The following is a 19,945-nucleotide window of genomic DNA, read 5'->3' on the forward strand; positions in this document are numbered from 1 at the left end:
AATGATTTTTCTTGATTGTGAAGATAACCACAGACTGAAATCTTTCCCCCTTTATATTTATTTAAGTTTCTCTGTCATAGGTCTTCAACTGAATCATCCTCCCTAATGGTTACATTATCTGCTAACAGAAAACAAGATAAGAGGTCTCTAGCCTTTTTTTTTTTTTTCATCTAACTGAAATGTGGATATGTGATAAGATATCTAGAGCTTTTTAAAGCTATAACTCAATTCAAACAAAAGAGATATATACAAATAAGAGATAAGACAGATTAAAAAAATATGTAGGGCTGCTACCTGCCTGCAAATGAAGCAGAGCCAAGAAAGTGATGATGAGATGTTATAAACTGGAAAAAAAATCAAAGACAGTTAAATCATGGACTCAATTATAGAGTAGATTCAACCAAAATGGGAGTGGGGATTCATTTTATTTTGCCCTTTAATATTATTTAGATAAACCATTGATCTATGACCACCATCTGCCTGTATAATGGGATTGGACTTTTACTTTCTTCCTAGGACATTGGAAGGTCCTGGAATGAATAGAATTTCCTTTCAATCACCTTATGATACTAAATCTGGGAAGCAGTCCATGGCATTTAAAACCCAGCCTTTTTAAAATGTGATTTGGGACCCCATGTGAGCTCTTATAACTGAATGGGGGGTGGAAAAATATGATTTATTATCAGTAAATATTTTATTTGAATACCTATTTTATATACCTACATCCCTGGGGGAACATAAAAATTTCTCAGGTGAAAAAGGGTTGTCAGTGGAAAAAGTTTAAGAAGTTTTGATTTCAATAACTCTGTCCAGCTTATTCAAGGCCACAGATGTTTAGAGAAGATTTTACAGAATTTTATCATCTTTATGCAACCTGATGTAGGCAAAACAAAACAACAAAGCAAAACAAAACAAAAACAAAAACAAAAACAAACATACAAACCAAAAACAGAACAAAGATTTTATGGGTTGTGTTTTCATTTTTATCTAATTCAGTATATGATGGGCACAGATAAGAGATTAATGGAAAGGAACAGGTTTGTGTCCCTAACTAATGCGTGATGATTTGTTAACTTTTTTTTAAATAACTTTTTATTGATAGAACGCATGCCAGGGTAATTTTTTACAGCATTATCCCTTGCATTTATTTCTGTTCTGATTTTCCCCTCCCTCCCTCCACCCCTTCCCCCAGATGGCAAGCAGTCCTTTATATGTTGAATGGGTTACAGTATATCCTAGATACAATATATGTGTGCAGAACCAAACAGTTTTCTTGTTGCACAGGGAGAATTGAATTCAGAAGGTATAAATAACCTGGGAAGAAAAACAAAAATGCAAGCAATTTATATTCATTTCCCAGTGTTCTTTCTCTGGGTGTAGCTGCTTCTGTCCATCTTTGATCAATTAAAGCTCTCTTTATCGAAGAGATCCACTTCCATCAGAATACATCCTCAAACAGTATCATTGTTGAGGTATATAATGATCTCCTGGTTCTGCTCATTTCACTCAGCATCAGTTCATGTAAATCGCGCCAGTCCTCTTTTATTCATCCTGCTGGTCGTTCCTTACAGAACAATAATATTCCATAACATTCATATACCACAATTTACTCAACCATTCTCCAATTGATGGGCATCCTTTCATTTTCCAGCTTCTAGCCACTACAAACAGGGCTGCCACAAACATTTTGGCACCTACAGGTCCCTTTCCTTTCTTTAGTATCTCTTTGGGGTATAAGCCCAGTAGAAACACTGCTGGATCAAAGGGTATGCACTGTTTTGTTAACTTTGAAGCTAATGGGAAAAGTAGCATGCTGGAAAAAACTCAGAGAACAGTTAGTTACTCTAATATTGCCTTATACTTGACTTTATAGGACTGTTTTCAGCATGGCAACAAAGACTAAAACCAATTGCTTCTGCGAAACAAGGCTGAGCCAAGACAGCAGAGTAAAGATAGGAACTCATTTAAGCTCCCCGCTAAAGTCCTCCAAACACCTTTAAATAATATATGTTCAATGAAATAAAGAACTTTCAAAAATTTTTGATGAAAAGACCCAAGCTGAAAAGGAAATTTGACTTTCAAATACAATGCTCTAGAGGCATATAAAAAGGTAAACAACAAAGGGCAATCATAAGGGTCTTAATGAGATTGGAGTGTTTGCATTTCTACATGGGAAGATGACATTTATTAGGGTAGTTAGTGTTAGAGTTCAAATGTTGGAGTTTGTTCTTCTGCCTCCAACAGAGATGGAAGATCTCTCTTATCTCCTTCTGGGGAGCCCAGCACCAACTTGCCGCGGAGAGAGGGCTTCTGGCGTAGCTCCACTGAAATCCCAAAAGTGTTCTCTGCAGCAGAGTCGTTTCTCTCGAGTCTAGCGCGATCAGCCAGCCAAGAGGAAAAATGTGTATTCTGCCATAGATCCTTCATCGCTGGCTTTTTATCTGCCTCTTCTGAGAGAATGGGATTATGGGTTTTCTCCCATAGTGCTCTCTGGCCCAATGACTTTAAGGGAGGTGTGAACTCTCTTGAAGTTAGAAAGTGTACTTTGTGAAGCTAGCATACTTGTGGAGTCCAATGAGTAAAGGTGGGAACACAAGCCTTGTCTTGATTAGTTCTACTTAGTACCTTGTTTCAGGTTCTGGCCAAAACAACTTCTTGTAAGATTAGATCAACTCTAATTACTTAGCAGTTAGTAAGGATTCCAACATCTCCCCCTTTCTTTTGTTTTAAAACATAGGGGGTTTCTGAGGGGGTACACATAAATCCATCAATATGGGCCAGAACTTTGTAACAGATATACATGGTATACATAAATCCATCAATATGGGAGGCATTATACATAATTTACATGAGCACATAGCAATATAACACAGGCTAGTAGTAATGTAACAAATAACAAGAATCAATCTGAAAATTTACACATGTCCATAAGTCCTAGAAACAGTCCAATAGGATTCCATTGTCCATTAGTTCATGTGCCAGGAATCTAATAATTCTTATGAGCACAATCAGCAACAGAACCACCCGATATTTCTTGGGTCTTCTCCTTTGTTTCAAGGGTCTGCTCCATCTTTCTGCGATGGACAAGGCGAATGCGGCTCGTAGGCACCCATCTGATTCCTTCTCCACCTGTAGAGATGCAAGCAAATCCTCTCCCCCAAGCAGTTAGCCTATCTGGTCCCTTCCATTCACCACTTTCTGGGTCTCTCCACATCACCTGGCGATTATCTAAGGATAGTGGAGCTGCTCGCACTGGACACTGCTCTTCTGGTGGGTTATAAAACCTGTCTGCTGGAGCCAGTGCATCTTTATCAAAGATTAAAAAATTAATGGTATAGAGAACTAAATTTAGAAGTTCTCTAGGGTTACCCGTGGCTCCCCCTTTCTTTTGTTTTTGGAGAAGTGTCTTAATGTCTCTGTTTCTTCTTTCTACTATTGCTTGACCTTGAGGATTGAAGGGTATGCCAGTAGTGTGTAGAATCTTATACTGTGCACAAAAGTGTTCAAAATGTTTGGAGGTATATGCCGGTCCATTATCTGTTTTTATTTCTTGTGGCACACCCATAATTGCGAATGCTTGAATGAGGAATTCAGTGACCACTCGGGCTGTCTCTTTTGCTGCTGGTATGGCAAAAGTGAATCCTGAAAAGGTGTCTACCACAACGTGGATAAAAGACAGACGACCAAAAGATTTATAATGAGTCACATCCATTTGCCAGATTTCATTGGGTCTCAAACCACGAGGGTTCTTCCCTGGAGGCAGTGTAGGAGCGTGGAAGGGAAGGCAAGCTGTACAGCTTTTCACTATGCTCCTAGCTTCTTCTTTTGTAATCCCAAACTGTAAACGCAAAGCTCGAGCAGCCTGATGGTATTTAGAATGGGATTCCTGGGCCTCCTGAAATAAAGGCGTACTGGCCAACATAGTTAAAAGGCTATCTGCCTTTGAATTTCCATCAAAAATAGGACCTGGAAGTCCACTATGTGAATGGACATGCAGGATATAAATCTTTCCTGGATGCTTTCTCACTTGCTCTTGAAGTTCCTTAAAGAGCTGATATATATTAGAAGCTGCAAATTTTATTTGGGCTGTGGCAATTCTTTGTACCACACCTACTGAATAGGCTGAATCAGATATTATATTTATGTCGCCTGGGTAATAAGTGAGAGCTAGCATGATCGCATATAATTCGTTCTGCTGAGTGGACTGAAAAGGAGTTCTGACTACTCTTTTTACGGTTAGATCATGAGAGTATACAGCACAAATATTTTGTTTGGCTGCGTCTGTAAAGATGGTTGGTCCTTCAAGAGGAACCTTAGAAACCTTCTCTTCAAAAATCCATTGCCAATTATGCAGTAGTCTGGTTATCTTTAATGGAGATCCATGTGCAAAATTTGGAGCCATGGCCAATAAAATCTGCCACTCTGGGATGGTTTCACAGCATACATTAATTTGTGCATTTGTATAGAAGGTATATATCTTGTCAGGTCTTGTCCCAGATAATTGTACTGCTCGCTTAATGGCCTTTAATAGAATTCTAGCCACAAGCACTGGGTAAGGCGTAAGGCTTTGTTCTGGCTGTGCTGGGAGGTTCACCCACTCTATCACACTGTCTCCTTGATGAAGGACTGCTGTGGGTGCTTCTTTCGTAGCAAAAACTGATATTTCCAAGGGTTTTTGAGTTACTCTCTCAACTACATTGGATAAAGCCAGTTCAACTTCTCTCAAGGTCTCTTGAGCTTCTTTTGTAAGCCGGCGTGGTGAATTTAAAGCAGTGTCTCCCCTTAAAATGTCATATAGGGGTTGCAATTGATTGGTAGTTAAACCTAATACTGGACGCATCCATTGGATATCTCCTATTAATTTTTGGAAATCATTTAAGGTGTTCAACCTCTCTGTTCTTAAAGACAGTTTTTGTAGTGTAAGTGCCTTAGGATATATTTCATATCCTAAATATTGAAAAGGAGCATGCCTTTGAATTTTTTCTGTAGCGATATGAAGTTTGTAGTATCTTAGTGTTTCTATGGTTTTTTGTAGACATGCTTCTAGAATTTGTTCCCCAGGTGCACAACCCAATATATCATCCATATAATGTAATAGCATAACTTTTGGAAATGCTTTTCTTATTGGAGCAAGAGCAGCAGCAACATACATTTGACACATAGTGGGGCTGTTCTTCATACCCTGTGGCAAAACCGTCCATTCATATCTTTTATAAGGCTCAGCTAAATTGACACTGGGCACCGAAAAGGCAAATCTCTTCATATCCTCCTTATCCAGAGGAATGGAATAGAAACAATCCTTGATGTCTATAACCCAAAGAGGCCATTCTCTAGGAAGCTGAGTAGGAGATGGAAGTCCAGGCTGAAGAGTTCCCATAGTTTCCATCTGTTCGTTCACTTTTCTTAAATCAGTGAGCATCCTCCATTTTCCCGATTTCTTTTTTACAACGAACACTGGTGAATTCCAAGGACTTAGAGAAGGTTGTAAATGCCCTTGTTCAAGCTGCTCCTGTACTATATCTAATAAGGCCTGAATTTTATCGCTACTTAAGGGCCACTGTTCTATCCACACTGGTGTATCAGTTTTCCATTGGATAGGAATAGGTGAAAGTGTTGGCAGGCCTTCAACAGCAGCCCTGCTTAAAAAACCGAAGTACTCATTTTTAACCCCAATTGTTGTAAAACGTCTCTTCCCCACAGATTGATGGGGATTTTTTCAACTATAAAAGGAGTAAAAACTCCTGTTTTGCCTTCAAAAGTCCATCTCATAGGGACAGCACTAACTTCAGCTGCTATTGATCCTCCTACTCCAGACATATAGGTATCTGCTTTAATCTTTGGCCAGTGACTGGGCCAACTGGCACCTCTAATAACTGTACGATCCGCACCTGTGTCTACCAATCCTTCCAATGGTAGGCCATTTATATAGATAGTGAGCATAGGTCGGTCAGCCGTTACTGCTGCTGTCCAGTATATTTCTGGTTTTTGTGGTCTGGAGTCAGAACCTGGGTGACTATCACGAGGCTGCTTATTAGGATTCTGTATGAGTAACCCTGATGCTACTACGTCTCCTGGGTGATAAGTCACACATTGACTACCTGTATTAGTGACTGGGATATTATCTACACATTCCCCAGTTTCCCACATCAGTGTGTGGATGGACACTGTTTTGTACATACAAGAAGGTGAAATGGTCAAGCCTACTGTGCCTGGAGGTAAGGGATCCATAGGCTGGAGAGGAACAGATTTCACCTCTCCAGGGGGTATCTCAGTTGTCCCAGCTGCATACAGCTCTATTCTCCCCAATTGTAATTCCCTTCTGCCATCAGGTTGCTTCCTGGCTGGTTGACTGTGTAATCCCCTTCTCCCATCATATGGCTTTCTGGCTGATTGGTCATGTCTGGGTACTGGACTTCTAGGCACTCTCTGGGTGCACCATTGGCTGCCATCATGCCCCAAGTGTTTTTTGCCTTGGGCCCTGGGGCTGGGCCCCTCATCCCGTTTCCCTGAATCTGTCTGCATTCTGAGGCCCAATGGAAGCCTCTGTTGCATTTTGGACATGGGGTTTGGGGTCTTGTTCTCCCACCTTGTCTTCCCATTCTATCTCTATACCAACACTGAGCTTTCAGATGTCCTACTTTTCCACACTGAAAGCATCTACGAGTCTCTCTGGAAGTCCCTTGCCAAGAGGGATTCTGTCTTCTCATGTTTGGATTTTGGGAAGTCTGCATCATAGCCTGGCTATAAAAGGCACCTGTGTCCACTGTGGCACAGCGTCTTATGAGTTCCTCTAAAGGAGCATCCTTGCGCAGTCCTAGTATAATTCTTCTGCAAACCTCATTAGCATTTTCCTTAGCAAGTTGCCTTATCAAGATGTCTGTTATTGCATTTTCTCCATTTGTTCTTATGATAGCTGTCTGCAAGCGTCCCACAAAGTCAGCGAAGGGTTCATTTGGCCCTTGTGTTATTTTTGTGAAGGCCCCTCCTTTGTCGTCTTTATTGTGAAGAGAAGCCCACGCTTTGATAGCATTATCAGCAATTTGCTGATATGCTGCTACAGAATAACCAATTTGTGCTGCGACATCTGCATAAGGACCTGTACCTGTTAGTAGGTCACAGGTGATTGCAGTATGAACTCCACTTTGAATATTTTGTTGGGCTTGTATCCTACAGAGCTCACTATATTCAGAAAGCCACAAGTAGTTCTGTCCAGGTTCTAGGCATATTTTTGCTATCGATTTCCAGTCATTAGGGGTCAAGATTTCAAAAGACAAATTTTGCAATAGCATCTTAACATAAGCTGATGTAGCCCCATAAAGAGTGCAAGCCTTTTTCAGGTCTTTGAGGATTTCTATATCAAAAGGTGAGTATCTTCTACTTTCTTGACCTGAAGAATTAAACTGTTGAATTACAGGAAAAATGTGGTGTTGAAATTCTGCTACATTTTTCCCTTCTTCTCTGGCCTTAATTAGTCCCTTTTGCAATCTAGTCAAAGGAGCAGCTGGATGCTGGGGGGGAGGTGCTGGATGCCGGGGGGGAGGTGCTGGATGCTGGGGAGGAGGTGCTGGATACTGGGGGGGAGGTGCTGGATACTGGGGGGGAGGTGCTGTTGCTGTCACTGCCCCCCCCCCCACTACCCCTCCTCCCTCCATCCAGGAGGGTGGAGTTGATGAAGGAAAGTCAATTACCTGCTCCTCAGGTGGGGCTGAGGCTGCCTCAGATTCACCCCACCCTTGAGCCTCACTTAAGTCTCCCTGCCCTGTGGGGATATGGCCATTAATCTGTTCTTTGTCTTCCTCCTTTATCTCAGGCTTCCGCCTTTGGCTATTCCTAGAGTTTTTTCTTTTTCTCCTAGAACAAGTACGGTATTTTAAGGCCATCTGTATCGTATTATATAAAAAGAATACTTCAATGGAAACTGAACGAGGACCGTTTTCATTGTAATATGCGGAGAGCTGTTGACCAACCAATGCCCAGTTTTTTAGAGAGATTTTCTCTTCCTCTAAGAGCCAAGGGGAGGTGCGTTTTAATGTAGCCAGAAGTCTAGCTGCCTGTCCCCAAGTTACAAGTAGCCCTTGATCTTCTATCAGCTTAAGCAGGCTTTCTATAGCACCACTCCTGGGTGGGTCTGGGGTTGGGGGGGTTGGGGTGGGGGATGGAGAATCTTTACCTAGGATCTGTCCCATTTCAGCCAAAAAAGGTTGTACTCACTCAGTTCCTGGTCACTGGAGACTTCTTGTGAAAGTAGGGTCCTTGGTTCCCACGCTTGGGCGCCAAAGGTTAGAGTTCAAATGTTGGAGTTTGTTCTTCTGCCTCCAACAGAGATGGAAGATCTCTCTTATCTCCTTCTGGGGAGCCCAGCACCAACTTGCCGCGGAGAGAGGGCTTCTGGCGTAGCTCCACTGAAATCCCAAAAGTGTTCTCTGCAGCAGAGTCGTTTCTCTCGAGTCTAGCGCGATCAGCCAGCCAAGAGGAAAAATGTGTATTCTGCCATAGATCCTTCATCGCTGGCTTTTTATCTGCCTCTTCTGAGAGAATGGGATTATGGGTTTTCTCCCATAGTGCTCTCTGGCCCAATGACTTTAAGGGAGGTGTGAACTCTCTTGAAGTTAGAAAGTGTACTTTGTGAAGCTAGCATACTTGTGGAGTCCAATGAGTAAAGGTGGGAACACAAGCCTTGTCTTGATTAGTTCTACTTAGTACCTTGTTTCAGGTTCTGGCCAAAACAACTTCTTGTAAGATTAGATCAACTCTAATTACTTAGCAGTTAGTAAGGATTCCAACAAGTTAGAAGGAGAATATTTTAGACAAAGGGCAAATCTATTAGTTTAATGTGAGGGGATGATATCTAAAAATATAAGATTAAGGGGTCAGAAAGAAATGTACTGAGAGAGAGGGAAAGGGAAAGATAGAATGGGGCAAATTATCATACATAAAAAAGTAAAGGAAAAACTTTTACAATGGAGAGGAAGTGGAGGGAGAAAGGGGAAGAGAGTGAACCTTACACTTATCAGAATTGTTTCAAAGAGGGAATAACATAAAGCCTCATTTGGGTATGAAAATATATTTTTTCTGTGGTCAAAGAACTAGGAATTGAGGGGATGACTAACAACTGGTGTAATGACTGCGTATTTAAAGTCAGCTGGAGTCAAGAACTCAGGTTAAGGGAAAAATCTTCAGTCTTTATTGAAGTGAAGAGGTGAAAAAAGATTGCAATAGCAATATGGGCAAGAAGGATTGCGATAGCAATATGGGCAGCTGCGACAGGAAGCCAGCTAGCAGAGAGAGAGGTCTGAGCTCTCCTCCCCTTCCTTTTTCACTCCCCTGCCTCCACCCACCAGAATCATCATTTCCTATACAACACATCAGGACTTGCACAAAGAGTGGGTGGGGGCCATTCTTTCTCCAAGCTTATATATTAATAGAGTATGGTCCAATTACTATTTAGCCTCATGTGCTTGGGACCTCAGTGCATCAACTCAAGCCTCAGCCCATTACAAATTGGGAAATGATTAATTAAACTATGGAGTATGATTATGATGCTCTCTGGAGAACTTGAAAAGACTTCCCTAAGCTGATGAAAGATGAATGTATTTTATACAAAGTAAAAGCAATATTGTAAGATGATCAATCCAAGACATTTCTGAGGGACTTATAATGAAAAATGCTATCCATATCTAGAAAAATAAGTGATGGTGTCCAAAAAGAGATTGAAATATACTTCTAAAAAATTAAATATATATGTGTGTATATATATATATATATATATATATGCATTTTTTCCTTGAGTTTTTTTTTTTTTAGGTCTGTTTTCTTTCACAAAATGAATATTGTGAAAATGTATTGTATGATGACACATGTATAACCTATATTGAATTGCTTATTTTCTCAAAGTTTGAGGAAAATAGTAGGGGAGAAAATCTTGAATTCACAGTTTTAAAATAAATATTAAACCTTGTTTTTACGTATAACTGAGGGGGATAAAATAATAAAAATTTAAAATGTCACCCAAACAGAATAGCAGTATCATATCTAGCAAAAGGCTCAGTAATTTCATCTTCAGAAACTTAAGCTAGATCTTTGAAAAACACTGAAGATTTGGCAGAGGACAAGAAGGCAATAGAAGGGCAGATGCTATTAATTATTGGTACTTGTGGAAAACTGTAGGGAAAACAATGACTTCAACCCAGTGAGAGATCTAAAGTATAAGATTGTAAATGACCAATATGGAGAATCCAGAGGCCAACCTAAGGCAATAGGTAGGAGAATTGATTTTACCACACAAAAGCATAAATACGTGCATTTCTATTTGTTTCTGTGGGATGCTGTTGATAATAATCTTGAAAATATTGATGTCCTAAAGGGCTGACCATATATTGTAAAACCGTAAAATAGAACTGGAAGGTTGTTTTCAAGATCTTTCCAATGGGAAAACTACAATTTCAAAAGTTTAAGTGTCTTTTAAGTAGTTAATAGCAGATCTAGAATACACATCTGAATATACATATATGATCACAATAATTAATAATAAATTAGTATCTACTTTGTGCCAAACACTTTGCTAAGTGCTTTACTAATTTTATCTCATTTGATCCTTATTAAAACCTCAGGAGATATGTGTTATTATTATCCCAATTTTACAGAAAAGGAAAATAAGGCTAACTTATACTGGATTATATACAACTTAAGGTGAGTGAAGCCCTTCATTTACATGGATTCATTCAATTTTCACAACAACCTGGTGAGGAAAATACTATTATTCTATGCATTAAAATTGAGCAAAAAAGAGTTTAAATGACTAAGATGACACAGTCATTAAATGTTTGAGATTGATTTTAACCCAGATCTTTCTGATTCCAGACTCAGTTCTGTGCAAATCATTTTACCTTATTATATCACATACACATGCATACATAAACACATATATGTGTGTATAAATATATACATACATTTATGTATATATAAATGTATGTGTATGTATATATACTTTATGTGTGTATATAGGAAATATTTTCATTAATATTTTAATTACTGAAATAGTTCATCTAGCAAAATAGTTGAAATAATCTGTTAATACCTGGGGTCTAAATATTTAATAATGAAATGGAAAAAAAGAAAACAATCTGAAAGGCAAAATATATTTGCTTTGAAAACTATTTGATTTGGATTCTGTTGTTTTTATAAGTAATGAGAGAACTGTATCAGTATACTTGAAGTGAGAACAATAAGGTATTAAGTGCACATTGCTGTCCTGTCAAAAGGACTTTTCAGGAATGACAATATCCATTATCAGATGATGAACTGAACTGAATTCTCCTAGTTTAACAAAATATGGCTTGTCAATCAACCAAATAGCAATGCACATGAAGTTAAAACAAACAAACCCTAAAACACCAAAATTGAGAAAATTTACAAATTTGGGATTGCTTAATTCTAGAAAATGATCAGAACCTTTGCTAATTTTTTTTGAGAGTTTATATTTTAAGAAACTCTGATTCATGTTTATAATATTCTCCCCCCCCCCAACCCCCTACCCCCACTCAAGGACTTCTCCTTATATTCTGCTGATTCTCTGATACTGACAATTCTAAAAGTTTTCATTTCACCAAAAAAAAAAAAAAGAAGAAGAAGAAGAAGAAGAAGAAGAAGCTAGGTCTTTTTATTTTGGGTGATCAGTGTGGAATTTAGATTATTAATTAATAGTTGAGTTTTAGTTAATAACTGGAATTAGTGTCTATGGATCAAAATTGGATTTCATTAGATGGGCCTCCGTAGTAGCATTTGTAAAAATTTAGGGGCTCATCATATAAAAATGTCTTTTGTTAAAAGGGGTCATGAGTGGAAAAAGTTTAAGAAGCTCCACTCCAGTTCAACCCATAAATGAAGAATAAAACATTTTTACAATGTTCCTAACAAATGATCATTCAGTTGTTTCAGAGATCAGGTTCCATAGTTCTATAGTTATTCTAAATTTTCTGTGATTAATATCCTAGGTCACATTTACATAGTACTACAAGGTTTTCAAAATACTTTCTTCACTCAACACTCTTTCTCTAAACTTTGTTCATTTGCACCATCCATTCCCCCAAGTCTGGAATGTGTACCATTCTCATTCACTTCTCAGAATCATTATTTTCCTACAAGGTTAGTTTAAGTTCTATCTTTTCAGGAAACCTTTCCTAAGCCATTAATGTTCTCTCCTTAGGTTTTTCTTTTAATGTACTTACGAAAGAAATGATCATTAATAATCACAAACTAACATCAAGGGGATTTGTGTATTTTTTTTTCCTTTCTGTTTCTTAATTTAGGTACTTGGTCAAGGTAACCTCTGAATGACAGGACTGATGATCAGGCTGGGTTAGCAGTCTCCTCAGTTTTGGGCTAGACTTGACCAACTGGGCATAATAATCAACTTATTATGATTAAAGGATAAAGAGAATCTAATCTAGGTGAATTGGTCCATTGGTCTGGGTGGAGGTCTTTCTTTTTTTCTGCCAAGGGCCATTTGGAGATTTATAACATCATTTGAGATCCATACAAAATTATTAGCTTATAGAACTCAAGTACTTGGAGATTAATGTACCCAGCTTTCCAGTTCATCATTACCTACAGTTGCCTTATACAGGTTGCTTCCAAAAATAAGGAGTTTATCATCCCTCTTTACTGTGGCTGGAGCATGTTTAGTTCATGGTTCAGTACTTTAGAAAGGACATTGAAAAGTAAGAATAGGGGGCAGCTAGATGGTGCAATGGATAGACTACTAGCCCTGAAGTCAGGAAGACCTGAATTCAAATCTGGTCTCAGACACTAATATTTTCCTGGCTGTGTGATCCTCGGCAAGTCACTTAACATCAATTGTCTCAGGCAAATATATATATATATATATATATGTCCAAAGGAGGGGAAACAGGATGGTAAGAGGGAGTCATTTATTTTAACACTTCTCATGTGGAAAGATGTATAGCCAATATAAAAATAACAGCTTACATTTTTGTTTTTCTTGGTAATTTATAAATTCTTGTCTCACTTAAATCTAGTCCCTGTAAAAACCAAGATATCATTCTAATGATATTTTTATTTCTGTCTTTCCCACCCTTGTCTTAAAATATCCCAGGTTTGCTTTAGCATTTTTGTCTATCCCATCACTCTTCAGATACATCTTGAACTTTCAGTCCATTAAACCCTTCAAATCCTTTATTTATTTATTTTTTCTTTTGGATAAGTACTTTGAAGTACTCTTACTTTCTTGTATTTACAGTATTATGTTTTAAAATGCAAGTTTATGATAGTACATTTAGCCTTATTTAATTCCATTTTACTTCAATTTAGTGTCCCAGGCAGTTAAGGACCTTTGTAATTCCATATTTCTCATCCAGTGTGTTAACTATATATTGAACATGCTATTTATGCCTTTATATAAGTCATTGATGAGAATGTTGACAAGCAAAAATCCACTACAAATCCTTGGGGCACTTCTTTGGAGACCCTTTGACAAATTAATATTGAACACTAACTACTCTTTGAAAAAAAAGGCATTCAACCATCTAATCCATCTAATTATATTAAAGTCTGATTCACATCTCATAAGGTCATAGATTTGGCTCTGGAGGAAACTTTAGATATCTAATCACTTTTCTGATGAAGAGAATGAGGTTGAGAAATGTTAAATCACTTAATTAAGGTCAAACAGCTAGCATTTAAGAAATAATTGAAATTCAAGTCTTCTTTTCTTTCTCCATTCTATCATCTCTTGATCATAGTAAGACTATGAGAAATGTCATCAAATATTTTGCTAAAATTTAAGTAAACTATGATTCATAAAGTAATGTGTATTAAAATAGATTTTTAAAAATAATTAAGTAAACTATTTTATTATAATGCCAGAGGAATTGAGGCAAGATAAACATTAGAAATTTTCTATTTATTAAATTTTAATTTAATTTATATTAATTTATTAAATTTTAATATTTTATTGAAGAGCTTGGATTAATTGGTTGAATAGGACTATTGTCTCAAAATACTCATCATTGAATGTGAGAGATTCCAGGAATTCTTATAAGGTTTCAATGATAGACATAAAGACAGGGGTTGGGGAGAGTGTTGGTGAGAGGGAACTTTTAGGAACAGACCATAAATTCAATTTTGACAGGTTTGGAGTAAGGAAGGATCATAAACTCTGATAAGTTGAAGATCTAGGAGGCAGGATGTCTGAAAAAAGGAGATATGCCTACCTATCTCTAAATAAACCATCTGCATTTTATGGCACTATGGAATGCTAATGATCAGGGCTCCCAGATTTAAATTACATCAGTTCTAATGGTCAGGAAATGGCGTTGCAAACAGGGGGACTGAGGCAGAATGATTCAAGGAACTGAGAAAAAAACAATCTAGGGAAACTGAGGCAGAGCAATTCAGGGAAACTGTGGCATAACATTATATATTTCCCTTATCTACCAGTTTAGCAACCCTGTCAAAAATGGTTGGTTTGGCATGTATTACCTTTTCTTATTGAAGGCATCCAATAGTTTTCCTTTATTAGCTATTTATAAACTGTCACCTTAATTAGTTGTTTTTATCAGGTTCCCAGGAATCATTCATTGATATGTAAGCATTGACATTCAATAAGTAATAATATCCAATCTAATTTTCAATCTCATTTATATATTATGTACGTAGAATGCAAAGAATCCATTCTTTTCCTTTTTTAGTGGCATAAAATTTGACCTCCTCTCATCTTCTTGGTTCTTCTGTATCTTCTGTTCTTCAGTATCAATTTCTCAGTAGTCAAAGATAGAGTTCATCTTGGTAGGGTGACTTGAAGGCATGAAGAGCAAGAAGGTAACCTGTTTTTATTTTGATACTAATCTTCAGTTTCAATTGTCTGTTAACTTATTTTGCTAGCCCTTCCACTAAAAAAAGAAAAAGAAAAATTCATTTCCTTTGTTAGAGATAATAGTGTAACAAACACAATATCTTACCAAGAACTCCACTGACTCAGTGACTAATGCAGAAATGATTTATTTTACATTCTTGCAAGAATGAGTTCCTAGGTGAGTAGACACACCTTTGAAACCTCAAAAGCAGGATAGTTCCTCCCCTGATTCCCCAATAATTGGATGTTACAGAAGTTACACAACATAAACATCCATCCCTCTTTACCTAACCAATCCCTAACCCCAAAAAAGCTTCCTTTCTAGAATGTGGGAGAGCTGGGGACAAAGGACGAAAGATTCTTTTCAAATCTCAGGCCATCACATTGATTACAAAAGTCAAACCCTACCCCCAAGGAATTTACATTGTTTTGGGGAAAGATAAACTTCATCCTTGATTATTCCTTGATATCTTCTGGGTTTCTGTTTTCTAATTTATGTTTCATTTCTCCAATTTAATTTTCACAAATGTGGAAAACAAATGCCCATTCATTTCTCACAATAGGAAAAAAAAATATTTCAGACAAATTAAACTTGGTCTATTTCCGGCTGATCTGCATTATTTTCTTTTAAGCATTTACATTTTCCCTTCTCTTTAGAATTGTTTCCCTTCTTTATATTCAGATTTATGTGTTAGGAGACATTTTTTCCTTGTTTTGATTTCTCTTTTAGAATTTAATTCCTAACTGTCTTATCCCTGAATCCTTTAAAATCTAAAATCTGCAAATCCTGGGTACTTCTTCAAAATGCTTACCATCACTCAACTCAATCATAAATGAGATTATTTAACTGGGCATTTGAGCCACTCAATGTCAACTATGCCACAAATTGAGATTTCCAGCTGAAAAGAGATTACTTATTTTGGGAAGTGTGTGGCCCCTCCCAGAGGAGAGCTTGAGTCCCAGAACCACCCTTCCCCACAGATTAAAGGAGACACAGTTTCAGGTACTCCCCAAAGGTTAAAGGTGACACAATTTACATCATTTTGAATAAAATCAGTTCAAAAGATGATTTGAATAATTTGACTTGTGAAAATGGAATGATCAATGCAATAGTTACTAATCACCTTGATTTGTAAGAACTCCTTTACTATTCAGAAGAAGTGGACTGACTGACCTAGGAACCAGATAAAATTGAGCATTCTTTAAACTGGCTATATAGGAAGTTTCTTCCAATATTTATGCATAGAAAATTCCTTTCAGTACTGGCTGAACCCAAAATTTCCCCAGCCATGGCAGATAACCAATTCAGACTGATTCTCTGGTAGGTGTCATGGGTTTGGCAAAATAAATTGTACACTCAGTTTTTCTCCAATTTGGGCAAAGATTTATTATAAAGCAGCTAAGTTTCAAAGAGCTTTAGCAAAGAGGCTGAAGCAAGAAGATAATTGTGTTGGGGAAAGAAACAAAGGTTTGGTTGATATGCTAATATTATAGTTTAGAGGTACAGTTGTGGAGTGGTAGAGGTGGGGTAGTTACTATCATTGAGTTCTACAGCCTACTGACCAACAAAATCAGTATTAAATTAGTTCTATTGGCCACCATTTTTGTGCTATTCCCTAGGCCAAGTAACTTTAAGGCTTCTCAGAAACTCCTTCTTTTTCACACTTAGTCACAACCTAATTGTTTTGTCTTCCTTAGGCTGAATGAAAGTTTGAGGGAAGGGAAAAGGAGAGTAAGATTGATGTCTGAAACTCCAACAATATTTGTCACATATTGATGAGAATTGAATTCAGAATAAATTTTCCATTGTTGGTTCTTCTGAAGAAGTAAGTCATCATTAAGGTTCCTATGTTTTTGCAGAGATAGAATGTCAAAGATATGATCCGGATGACTAAAGTTTCCCAGCATTACTATGTGACTGCTTCATTCTAGACTTCTGAGCTTCTTCCCAAATTCTTCATTTAAAAAAAAAAAATCCAAGTTGTTAGTGGCATAAACAAATGATTAGTTTCTAATTATTCTAAACAAACCAAGTTCTTAGGAGGTTTTGTATTATGTTCATTTATCTTGTCATTAGAGAGTAGTAAAAAGTTGAAAAATACTGCCATTTTTTCTCTTCCTCCTCCTTTTTCAATTTTTTTTAAAGCTGTTATTAGTCTTGTGCAGTTGCAATTGTCACTATCTTAAAAAGTTCTGTTTTAAATGAAACTATTTGACTATATCTTTAAAACCAAATCACTATTGCTTTCATTAAATAAGCAATAATTGTCCCAACCACTGTAAGGCTCATTATTTAGATTTTGATGGATAAGAATGAATTTAAATAGTAATTGTTTTTTGCTCAGGCCAGAAACTCTTGAGGATCTTTCCCTCCCATCTTTGTGATGGCAAATTGGGTCAATTTTTGTGTCTATTCGCAGGGCCAAGATCACCAACTGCATCCTGAGCCATTGTCAGTTGTCTTGACCTTTGTCTTGTCATTGGACTCTGATGACTCTAGTGGACAGCATGAGACTTATAATTTTATTTGTCTATTCACATTTGGAACTTTAGGAATTCTTGCTTACTGTTTACACTTTTAAGCATTTGCATATATATACCCATATAAACACATACACAAACAGAGCAAGAGAAAGATATAGAGAGAGATAAGGAGCAGACAGACAAGGAGAGAAAGACACATGTACATACTGTGTTTCCCGAAATAAGACCTATCCCAAAAATAAGCCCTCCTCTTACTGTGTAAGATTCCTCTAAAATAAGCACTCCCCCAAAAATAAGCCCTATTGAGATTGCTATTGTAGTGAAGGTGATCCCCTGTGCTACATGCTACATTATGGTACCCTCTGTATGTACCATCCCTCCTCTCCCCCTCCTCCCCTCCTCCCCTCCCCCCCCCCCCCCCCCCAGTGGAAACTCACTCTGAGCTACATCCAATCAGAGCTGCAGCAGTGAGCGCATCATCCTATTCTTCCCCAGTGATTTGCTTGCTGACGCCATTGAGAGCAGCGCCGCGGAGGAGAGCTGAGGCAGGACAACATAAAAACCCGGTATGTAAGTGGGAGTGAGGGGGCATGATGGAGGATAAAAGAAGAACTCAGGGGGCATGATGGAGGATAAAAGAAGAACTCAGCCAGCACTCACCGCGCTAAAGAAATGAAGAACTTCCTTGCAGAGAGAAGAATAGATCAAGTAATGATTCCTGCAGGAATGACTGCCTATCTCCAGACCCTTGATATTGCAATAAACAAGCCATTCAAGGACCATTTGCACATGGAAGTCAATGACTACATTGAAAATAGAATGGAAAGAAATCAGCGTGGAAACTTTGTGAAGCCCTGTCTGCAAGAAGTCGTGTCTTGGGTGAAGAAGTCATGGGATAAAATTACTGACAGCTGTGTTGCCAAGGCACTACGAGCAGGTTACCTGGACAAGACATGTTCATTTAAAGAGAGCTATATTGCTGGACATGACAGATTGGGTCCACTTCTTCTGAAGAAAATAGAGGCGCAAGACATCCAGGACGGAATTCAGGGTATGGACACTTATGACAATGTTGTTGAAGAAGATGACATGATCATTATTGAATAAAGGTACTTTTTTTGTTCACATTTACCTGTTTATTAAAATTGCTGTCAATGTTCATTAAAATAAGCCCTCCCCTGAAAATAAGCCCTCTGGTGGGTTTTTTTTTTTCCCCCCTGTCCAAAAAAATAATAAGACAGTGTCTTATTATCAGGGAAACATGGTATACTAAAGTTTCCAAAGTGCTTTAGATAGATTATCTCATATCTTTTAAACTGCCCTGTGATGCTCCTTTACAAAGGAGAAAGTAGATGGAAGAAGTCAACTCATTTTTTTTTAAATCAAAGCTATCAATAAAATTATATATATATATGTTTATATATATATACACACACACATACATACACACACACACACACATATATTTATATATAATATATCCATTGACTTCCATGTGCAAATATATGATTACATTTTCAAATATATCTCTATTTCCTAAGTTGTTTTTTTCTTTGTTTTTAGATCAAGTCCTCTTTTTTCCTATCTCATTTCGAAGACCTTCACTTTAAGAACTTTAGACTCTTTGATTAGTAACTTTCAAAGCTAGAGTTAAATTTACATACATTTATTTCAAATCCACTGCTCTTTGCATTGCTAAGCTGTCTCCCCATTTGTCCATATGTAATATACATTCACTAAAGGTTTTAAGTATGAGAGAGCCCCAAAGGCAGAATTAGAAACAAGAATGTAGGAAACTCAATTCCATTCTCAGATACAGAAGAATTACTCGGTTGTTACTTTATTTAATCAGGACATGACTATTATCCTAAATTGGTTCAACTGCATTTACTTAGTTTCTTAGACATTTTCCCTTACAAAATATTGCTAAAACATACTATTTTGTTTTGTTTTTTGCTTTGATCATTGTTCTTGTTTTTTTTTTTTTTTTGAGACAGGCTATTTTTTCAAAATTTTGAATTCTGCATTAATTATTATTTTTGAGTTGGATAAGTTAAATATAATTTTAAAATTCCATAATCTTCAGAAAAGATATAGTCATAAGCTATTTCTTAACTTGGAGTTTGCAATACATTTTATCCATATATAATTCAATTATATTTTATCATATTCTTCATAAAAACTATACTTAAAATTCCTAAGTCAGTAGGAATTAGACATATGGGCAGTTTTAACCTTTAAAGTTCAACCTTGTACTAAAATAAGTTTCATATTGCTTCCTCTGCAGTAAAAATGATATTTCCTATGCTCCTGAAGAGCTACAAAAATTGTGCTTTTTGGGGGGTAGAAGAGAAGGATGTTATTACTTGCTATATTACTTGAAAATTGAGTAAATCATTTCTTTAAGATTACAGTGAAAGTTTTTTTTTCTTGATTATCAATTACTAAAAGATAAAAAAAAAGTCTTTTACAATATATATTTTTTATATTTGGTTATTACTGCCTTATTCTTATTAGAACATGCCCATATTTTGTTTTGTCTTGTTTTTTTGTTTGTTTTGTTTTGTTTTGTTTGTTTGTTTCAACAGA

The sequence above is a fragment of the Antechinus flavipes genome, chromosome 6, assembly GCF_016432865.1.
Source record: "Antechinus flavipes isolate AdamAnt ecotype Samford, QLD, Australia chromosome 6, AdamAnt_v2, whole genome shotgun sequence".
In the NCBI taxonomy this organism is placed as follows: Eukaryota; Metazoa; Chordata; class Mammalia; order Dasyuromorphia; family Dasyuridae; genus Antechinus; species Antechinus flavipes.